The sequence below is a fragment of the Somniosus microcephalus genome, unplaced genomic scaffold, assembly GCF_052327205.1.
Source record: "Somniosus microcephalus isolate GS21.2 unplaced genomic scaffold, FLI_Smic_1.0 unresolved_chr5, whole genome shotgun sequence".
Taxonomy (NCBI): Eukaryota; Metazoa; Chordata; class Chondrichthyes; order Squaliformes; family Somniosidae; genus Somniosus; species Somniosus microcephalus.
Window position 1 is genome coordinate 56,714,150 of NW_028225183.1, and position 9,485 is coordinate 56,723,634.

Here is a 9,485-nt window from a genome sequence, read left to right on the forward strand (position 1 = left end):
TATCGGAGTGTAGTCGAGTGTTTTGGAGTGTATAGGACTGTTTTGGAGGTTTTGGGAGTGGGCTGGCGTGTTGTGGAGTGTTTTGTTGTGTACTAGAGTGTTTTGGATTGAGTGTTTTTTGGAGTGTTTTCGAGTGTTTTTTTTAGTGTTTTTGTAGTGTTGTTTGGAGTGTTTTTTGCATTCCTTTATAAGTGTTTTTTGGAGTGTTTTTTGGAGGGTTTTTTTTTGGTTTTTTTTGGATTGTTTTTTGGAGTGTGTTTTTTGGAGTGTTTGTTTTGGAGTGTGTTTCCGGGAGTGTTTTGTATTTTGTGAGTGTTGTGGTGTTCTGGTGTGTTTTGGACTGTTTTGGAATGTTGTGGAGTGTTCTGGCGTGTTTTTGAGTTATATCATGTTTTGAAGTGTTTTGGAGTGGATTGGAGTGTTTGGGAGTGACTGATTTGAAGCGAGTGTTTTAGAGGGTTTCTTAGTGTATGGGACTCTTTTGAAGTGGTTGGGAGTGATTTGGACTCTTTTGGTGCGTTTTGCATCGTTTTGGTGTGCTGTTGAGTTATGGAGTCTTTTATGGTGAGTGCTTAGTAGCCAGTGTTTTGGTGTGTTTTGTCGTGTTATGGAGTGTTTTGAAGTGTTTCGTAGTGTGTGGGGCTGTTTTGGAGAGTTTGGGAGTGTGTTGGAGTGTTTTTGATTGTTTTTTGTTTTGGAGTGCATTGAATTTTTGGAGCGAGTGCTTCGGAGTATTTCGGAGTGTTTTGGACTGTTGTGTAGAGTATCGATGAGTTTTGGAGTGGTTTGGAGTTCTTGGGAGAGCCTGTTTAGAAGGGAATGTTTTGGAGGATTTTGAAGTGTATGGGACTGTTCTGGAGTGTTTTGGAGTGTTGTGCAGTGTTTTGCACTGTTTTGGAGTGCTTTGAATCTTTGGAGCGAGTGTTTTGGAGTGTTTTTGGACTGTTTTGTAGAGTTCCGGAGTGCTTATAGTGTTCTGGACTGTTTTGTAGAGTTTCGGAGTATTGGTACTGTTTTGGAGCGTTCTGGTGTGTTTTTGAGTTATGTCGTGTTTTGGAGTGTTTCGGAGTGGTTTGGAGTGTTTGGGAGTGACTGTTTTGAAGCGAGTGTTTTGGTGTGTTTTAGAGGGTGTTGGAGTTTATTTGATGTTTTGGAGTGTATGGGACTGTTTTGGGAGTGGGCTGGCGTGTTGTGGAGTGTTTTGTTGTGTACTAGAGTGTTTTGGATTGAGTGTTTTTTGGAGTGTTTTCGAGTGTTTCTTTAGTGTTTTTTGGAGTGTTTTTTGGATTTCTTTGTAAGTGTTTTTTGGAGTGTTTTTTGGAGGTTTTTTTTGGTTTTTTTGGAGAGTTTTTTGGAGTGTGTTTTTTGGAGTGTTTTTTGGAGGGTTTTTTTGGTGTTTTTTGGAGTGTTTTTTGGAGTGTCTGTTTTGGTGTGTGTTTCCGGGAGTGTTATGTATTTTTTGAGTGTTGTGGTGTTCTGGTGTGTTTTGGACTGTTTTGGAATGTTGTGGAGTGTTCTGGCGTGTTTTTGAGTTATATCATGTTTTGAAGTGTTTTGGAGTGGATTGGAGTGTTTGGGAGTGACTGATTTGAAGCGAGTGTTTTAGAGGGTTTCGTAGTGTATGGGACTCTTTTGAAGTGGTTGGGAGTGATTTGGACTCTTTTGGTGCGTTTTGCATCGTTTTGGTGTGCTGTTGAGCTATGGAGTATTTTAAGGTGAGTGCTTAGTAGCCAGTGTTTTGGTGTGTTTTGGAGTGTTATGGAGTGTTTTGAAGTGTTTCGTAGTGTGTGGGGCTGTTTTGGAGAGTTTGGGAGTGTGTTGGAGTGTTTTTGATTGTTTTGGAGTGCATTGAATTTTTGGAGCGAGTGCTTCGGAGTATTTCGGAGTGTTTTGGACTGTTGTGTAGAGTATCGATGTGGTTTGGAGTGGTTTGGAGTTCTTGGGAGAGCCTGTTTAGAAGGGAATGTTTTGGAGGATTTTGAAGTGTATGGGACTGTTCTGGAGTGTTTTGAAGTGTTTCGTAGTGTATGGGACTGTTTTTGAGAGTTTGGGAGTGTTTTGGAGTGTTGTGCAGTGTTTTGCACTGTTTTGGAGTGCTTTGAATCTTTGGAGCGAGTGTTTTGGAGTGTTTTTGGACTGTTTTGTAGAGTTCCGGAGTGCTTATAGTGTTCTGGACTGTTTTGTAGAGTTTCGGAGTACTTGGTACTGTTTTGGAGCGTTCTGGTGTGTTTTTGAGTTATGTCGTGTTTTGGAGTGTTTCGGAGTGGTTTGGAGTGTTTGGGAGTGACTGTTTTGAAGCGAGTGTATTGGTGTGTTTTAGAGGGTTTTGGAGTGTATTTGATGTTTTGGAGTGTATGGGACTGTTTTGGGAGTGTGCTGGCGTGTTGTGGAGTGTTTTGTAGTGTATTAGAGTGTTTTGGATTCATTGTTTTTTGGAGTGTTTTTTGGAGTGTATATTGGAGTTTTTTTTTCTGCACTGTTTTTTGGAGTGTTTTTTGGAGCGTTTTTTGATTTTTTTTGGAGTGTTTTGTATTTTTTGAGTGTTGTGGTGTTTTGGTGTGTTTTGGACTGTTTTGGAGTTCTGTGCAGTGTTCTGGTGTGTTATTGAGTTATGTCGTGTTTTGAAGTGTTTTGGAGTGGATTGGAGTGTTTGGGAGTGACTGTTTTGAACCGAGTGTTTTGGAGTGTTTTAGAGGGTCTCGGAGTGTATGTGACTCTTTTGGAGTGTTTGAGAGTGTTTTGGACTCTTATGTTTTGTTTTGGACTGTTTTGGAGCGTTCTGGTGTGTTTTTGAGTTATGTCGTGTTTTGGAGTGTTTTGGAGCGGTTTGGAGTGTTTGGAATGACTGTTTTGAAGCGAGTGTTTTGATGTGTTTTAGAGGGTTTCGGAGTGTAGTCGAGTGTTTTGGAGTGTATAGGACTGTTTTGGAGGTTTTGGGAGTGGGCTGGCGTGTTGTGGAGTGTTTTGTTGTGTACTAGAGTGTTTTGGATTGAGTGTTTTTTGGAGTGTTTTCGAGTGTTTCTTTAGTGTTTTTGTAGTGTTTTTTGGAGTGTTTTTTGGATTTCTTTGTAAGTGTTTTTTGGAGTGTTTTTTGGAGTTTTTTTTTGTATTTTTTGGAGAGTTTTTTGGAGTGTGTTTTTTGGAGTGTCTGTTTTGGTGTTTTTTGGAGTGTTTTTTGGAGGGTTTTTTTGGTGTTTTTTGGAGTGTTTTTTTGGAGTGTCTGTTTTGGTGTGTGTTTCCGGGAGTGTTATGTATTTTTTGAGTGTTGTGGTGTTCTGGTGTGTTTTGGACTGTTTTGGAATGTTGTGGAGTGTTCTGGCGTGTTTTTGAGTTATATCATGTTTTGAAGTGTTTTGGAGTGGATTGGAGTGTTTGGGAGTGACTGATTTGAAGCGAGTGTTTTAGAGGGTTTCGTAGTGTATGGGACTCTTTTGAAGTGGTTGGGAGTGATTTGGACTCTTTTGGTGCGTTTTGCATCGTTTTGGTGTGCTGTTGAGTTATGGAGTGTTTTAAGGTGAGTGCTTAGTAGCCAGTGTTTTGGTGTGTTTTGGAGTGTTATGGAGTGTTTTGAAGTGTTTCGTAGTGTGTGGGGCTGTTTTGGAGAGTTTGGGAGTGTGTTGGAGTGTTTTTGATTGCTTTGGAGTGCATTGAATTTTTGGAGCGAGTGCTTCGGAGTATTTCGGAGTGTTTTGGATTGTTGTGTAGAGTATCGATGAGTTTTGGAGTGGTTTGGAGTTCTTGGGAGAGCCTGTTTAGAAGGGAATGTTTTGGAGGATTTTGAAGTGTATGGGACTGTTCTGGAGTGTTTTGAAGTGTTTCGTAGTGTATGGGACTGTTTTTGAGAATTTGGGAGTGTTTTGGAGTGTTGTGCAGTGTTTTGCACTGTTTTGGAGTGCTTTGAATCTTTGGAGCGAGTGTTTTGGACTGTTTTTGGACTGTTTTGTAGAGTTCCGGAGTGCTTGGTACTGTTTTGGAGCGTTCTGGTGTGTTTTTGAGTTATGTCGTGTTTTGGAGTGTTTCGGAATGGTTTGGAGTGTTTTGAAGCGAGTGTATTGGTGTGTTTTAGAGGGTTTTGGAGTGTATTTGATGTTTTGGAGTGTATGGGACTGTTTTGGGAGTGTGCTGGCGTGTTGTGGAGTGTTTTGTAGTGTATTAGAGTGTTTTGGATTGAATGTTTTCTGGAGTGTTTTTTGGAGTGTATATTGGAGTTTTTTTTCTGCACTGTTTCTTGGAGTGTTTTTTGGAGCGTTTTTTGGTGTTTTTTGGAGTGTTTTGTATTTTTTGAGTGTTGTGGTGTTTTGGTGTGTTTTGGACTGTTTTGGAGTTCTGTGGAGTGTTCTGGTGTGTTATTGAGTTATGTCGTGTTTTGAAGTGTTTTGGAGTGGATTGGAGCGTTTGGGAGTGACTGTTTTGAACCGAGTGTTTTGGAGTGTTTTAGAGGGTCTCGGAGTGTATGTGACTCTTTTGGAGTGTTTGAGAGTGTTTTGGACTCTTATGGTTTGTTTTGGACTGTTTTGGAGCGTTCTGGTGTGTTTTTGAGTTATGTCGTGTTTTGGAGTGTTTTGGAGCGGTTTGGAGTGTTTGGAATGACTGTTTTGAAGCGAGTGTTTTGATGTGTTTTAGAGGGTTTCGGAGTGTAGTCGAGTGTTTTGGAGTGTATAGGACTGTTTTGGAGGTTTTGGGAGTGGGCTGGCGTGTTGTGGAGTGTTTTGTTGTGTACTAGAGTGTTTTGGATTGAGTGTTTTTTGGAGTGTTTTCGAGTGTTTCTTTAGTGTTTTTGTAGTGTTTTTTGGAGTGTTTTTTGGATTTCTTTGTGTGTTTTTTGGAGTGTTTTTTGGAGTTTTTTTTTGGGTTTTTTGGAGTGTGTTTTTTGGAGTGTCTGTTTTGGTGTTTTTTGGAGTGTTTTTTTTGGAGGGTTTTTTTGGTGTTTTTTGGAGTGTTTTTTGGAATGTTTTTTTGGTGTTTTTTGGAGTGTTTTTTGGAGTGTCTGTTTTGGTGTGTGTTTCCGGGAGTGTTATGTATTTTTTGAGTGTTGTGGTGTTCTGGTGTGTTTTGGACTGTTTTGGAATGTTGTGGAGTGTTCTGGCGTGTTTTTGAGTTATATCATGTTTTGAAGTGTTTTGGAGTGGATTGGAGTGTTTGGGAGTGACTGATTTGAAGCGAGTGTTTTAGAGGGTTTCGTAGTGTATGGGACTCTTTTGAAGTGGTTGGGAGTGATTTGGACTCTTTTGGTGCGTTTTGCATCGTTTTGGTGTGCTGTTGAGCTATGGAGTGTTTTAAGGTGAGTGCTTAGTAGCCAGTGTTTTGGTGTGTTTTGGAGTGTTATGGAGTGTTTTGAAGTGTTTCGTAGTGTGTGGGGCTGTTTTGGAGAGTTTGGGAGTGTGTTGGAGTGTTTTTGATTGTTTTGGAGTGCATTGAATTTTTGGAGCGAGTGCTTCGGAGTATTTCGGAGTGTTTTGGATTGTTGTGCAGAGTATCGAAGAGTTTTGGAGTGGTTTGGAGTTCTTGGGAGAGCCTGTTTAGAAGGGAATGTTTTGGAGGATTTTGAAGTGTATGGGACTGTTCTGGAGTGTTTTGAAGTGTTTCGTAGTGTATGGGACTGTTTTTGAGAATTTGGGAGTGTTTTGGAGTGTTGTGCAGTGTTTTGCACTGTTTTGGAGTGCTTTGAATCTTTGGAGCGAGTGTTTTGGACTGTTTTTGGACTGTTTTGTAGAGTTCCGGAGTGCTTGGTACTGTTTTGGAGCGTTCTGGTGTGTTTTTGAGTTATGTCGTGTTTTGGAGTGTTTCGGAGTGGTTTGGAGTGTTTGGGAGTGACTGTTTTGAAGCGAGTGTATTGGTGTGTTTTAGAGGGTTTTGGAGTGTATTTGATGTTTTGGAGTGTAGGGGACTGTTTTGGGAGTGTGCTGGCGTGTTGTGGAGTGTTTTGTAGTGTATTTAGAGTGTTTTGGATTGAGTGTTTTCTGGAGTGTTTTTTGGAGTGTATATTGGAGTTTTTTTTCTGCACTGTTTCTTGCAGTGTTTTTTGGAGCGTTTTTTGATGTTTTTTTGGAGTGTTTTGTATTTTTTGAGTGTTGTGGTGTTTTGGTGTGTTTTGGACTGCTTTGGAGTTCTGTGCAGTGTTCTGGTGTGTTATTGAGTTATGTCGTGTTTTGAAGTGTTTTGGAGTGGATTGGAGTGTTTGGGAGTGACTGTTTTGAACCGAGTGTTTTGGAGTGTTTTAGAGGGTCTCGGAGTGTATGTGACTCTTTTGGAGTGTTTGAGAGTGTTTTGGACTCTTATGGTTTGTTTTGGACTGTTTTGGAGCGTTCTGGTGTGTTTTTGAGTTATGTCGTGTTTTGGAGTGTTTTGGAGCGGTTTGGAGTGTTTGGAATGACTGTTTTGAAGCGAGTGTTTTGATGTGTTTTAGAGGGTTTCGGAGTGTAGTCGAGTGTTTTGGAGTGTATAGGACTGTTTTGGAGGTTTTGGGAGTGGGCTGGCGTGTTGTGGAGTGTTTTGTTGTGTACTAGAGTGTTTTGGATTGAGTGTCTTTTGGAGTGTTTTCGAGTGTTTCTTTAGTGTTTTTGTAGTGTTTTTTGGAGTGTTTTTTGGATTTCTTTGTGTGTTTTTTGGAGTGTTTTTTTGGAGTTTTTTTTGGTTTTTTTGGAGAGTTTTTTGGAGTGTGTTTTTTGGAGTGTCTGTTTTGGTGTTTTTTGGAGCGTTTTTTGGAGGGTTTTTTTGGTGTTTTTTGGAGTGTTTTTTGGAGTGTCTGTTTTGGTGTGTGTTTCCGGGAGTGTTATGTATTTTTTGAGTGTTGTGGTGTTCTGGTGTGTTTTGGACTGTTTTGGAGTTCTGTGCAGTGTTCTGGTGTGTTATTGAGTTATGTCGTGTTTTGAAGTGTTTTGGTGTGGATTGGAGTGTTTGGGAGTAACTGTTTTGAACCGAGTGTTTTGGAGTGTTTTAGAGGGTCTCGGAGTGTATGTGACTCTTTTGGAGTGTTTGAGAGTGTTTTGGACTCTTATGGTTTGTTTTGGACTGTTTTGGAGCGTTCTGGTGTGTTTTTGAGTTATGTCGTGTTTTGGAGTGTTTTGGAGCGGTTTGGAGTGTTTGGAATGACTGTTTTGAAGCGAGTGTTTTGATGTGTTTTAGAGGGTTTCGGAGTGTAGTCGAGTGTTTTGGAGTGTATAGGACTGTTTTGGAGGTTTTGGGAGTGGGCTGGCGTGTTGTGGAGTGTTTTGTTGTGTACTAGAGTGTTTTGGATTGAGTGTTTTTTGGAGTGTTTTCGAGTGTTTCTTTAGTGTTTTTGTAGTGTTTTTTGGAGTGTTTTTTGGATTTCTTTGTGTGTTTTTTGGAGTGTTTTTTGGAGTTTTTTTTGGGGTTTTTTGGAGTGTGTTTTTTGGAGTGTCTGTTTTGGTGTTTTTTGGAGTGTTTTTTGGAGGGTTTTTTTGGTGTTTTTTGGAGTGTTTTTTGGAGTGTCTGTTTTGGTGTGTGTTTCCGGGAGTGTTATGTATTTTTTGAGTGTTGTGGTGTTCTGGTGTGTTTTGGACTGTTTTGGAATTTTGTGGAGTGTTCTGGCGTGTTTTTGAGTTATATCATGTTTTGAAGTGTTTTGGAGTGGATTGGAGTGTTTGGGAGTGACTGATTTGAAGCGAGTGTTTTAGAGGGTTTCGTAGTGTATGGGACTCTTTTGAAGTGGTTGGGAGTGATTTGGACTCTTTTGGTGCGTTTTGCATCGTTTTGGTGTGCTGTTGAGTTATGGAGTGTTTTAAGGTGAGTGCTTAGTAGCCAGTGTTTTGTTGTGTTTTGGAGTGTTATGGAGTGTTTTGAAGTGTTTCGTAGTGTGTGGGGCTGTTTTGGAGAGTTTGGGAGTGTGTTGGAGTGTTTTTGATTGTTTTGGAGTGCATTGAATTTTTGGAGCGAGTGCTTCGGAGTATTTCGGAGTGTTTTGGACTGTTGTGTAGAGTATCGATGTGTTTTGGAGTGGTTTGGAGTTCTTGGGAGAGCCTGTTTAGCAGGGAATGTTTTGGAGGATTTTGAAGTGTATGGGACTGTTCTGGTGTGTGTTTTGAAGTGTTTCGTAGTGTATGGGACTGTTTTGGAGAGTTTGGGAGTGTTTTGGAGTGTTGTGCAGTGTTTTGCACTGTTTTGGAGTGCTTTGAATCTTTGGAGCGAGTGTTTTGGAGTGTTTTTGGACTGTTTTGTAGAGTTCCGGAGTGCTTGGTACTGTTTTGGAGCGTTCTGGTGTGTTTTTGAGTTATGTCGTGTTTGGGAGTGTTTCGGAATGGTTTGGAGTGTTTGGGAGTGACTGTTTTGAAGCGAGTGTTTTGGTGTGTTTTAGAGGGTTTTGGAGTGTATTTGATGTTTTGGAGTGTATGGGACTGTTTTGGGAGTGTGCTGGCGTGTTGTGGAGTGTTTTGTAGTGTATCAGAGTGTTTTGGATTGAGTGTTTTCTGGAGTGTTTTTTGGAGTGTATATTGGAGTTTTTTTTCTGCACTGTTTTTTGGAGTGTTTTTTGGAGCGTTTTTTGGTGTTTTTTGGAGTGTTTTGTATTTTTTGAGTGTTGTGGTGTTTTGGTGTGTTTTGGACTGTTTTGGAGTTCTGTGGAGTGTTCTGGTGTGTTATTGAGTTATGTCATGTTTTGAAGTGTTTTGGAGTGGATTGGAGTGTTTGGGAGTGACTGTTTTGAACCGAGTGTTTTGGAGTGTTTTAGAGGGTCTCGGAGTGTATGTGACTCTTTTGGAGTGTTTGAGAGGGTTTTGGACTCTTATGGTTTGTTTTGGACTGTTTTGGAGCGTTCTGGTGTGTTTTTGAGTTATGTCGTGTTTTGGAGTGTTTTGGAGCGGTTTGGAGTGTTTGGAATGACTGTTTTGAAGCGAGTGTTTTGATGTGTTTTAGAGGGTTTCGGAGTGTAGTCGAGTGTTTTGGAGTGTATAGGACTGTTTTGGAGGTTTTGGGAGTGGGCTGGCGTGTTGTGGAGTGTTTTGTTGTGTACTAGAGTGTTTTGGATTGAGTGTTTTTTGGAGTGTTTTCGAGTGTTTCTTTAGTGTTTTTGTAGTGTTTTTTGGAGTGTTTTTTGGATTTCTTTGTAAGTGTTTTTTGGAGTTTTTTTTGGTTTTTTTGGAGAGTTTTTTGGAGTGTTTTTTGGAGTGTCTGTTTTGGTGTTTTTTGGAGTGTTTTTTGGAGGGGTTTTTTGGTATTTTTTGGAGTGTTTTTTGGAGTGTCTGTTTTGGTGTGTGTTTCCGGGAGTGTTATGTATTTTTTGAGTGTTGTGGTGTTCTGGTGTGTTTTGGACTGTTTTGGAATGTTGTGGAGTGTTCTGGCGTGTTTTTGAGTTATATCATGTTTTGAAGTGTTTTGGAGTGGATTGGAGTTCTTGGGAGAGCCTGTTTAGAAGGGAATGTTTTGGAGGATTTTGAAGTGTATGGGACTGTTCTGGAGTGTTTTGAAGTGTTTCGTAGTGTATGGGACTGTTTTGGAGAGTTTGGGAGTGTTTTGGAGTGTTGTGCAGT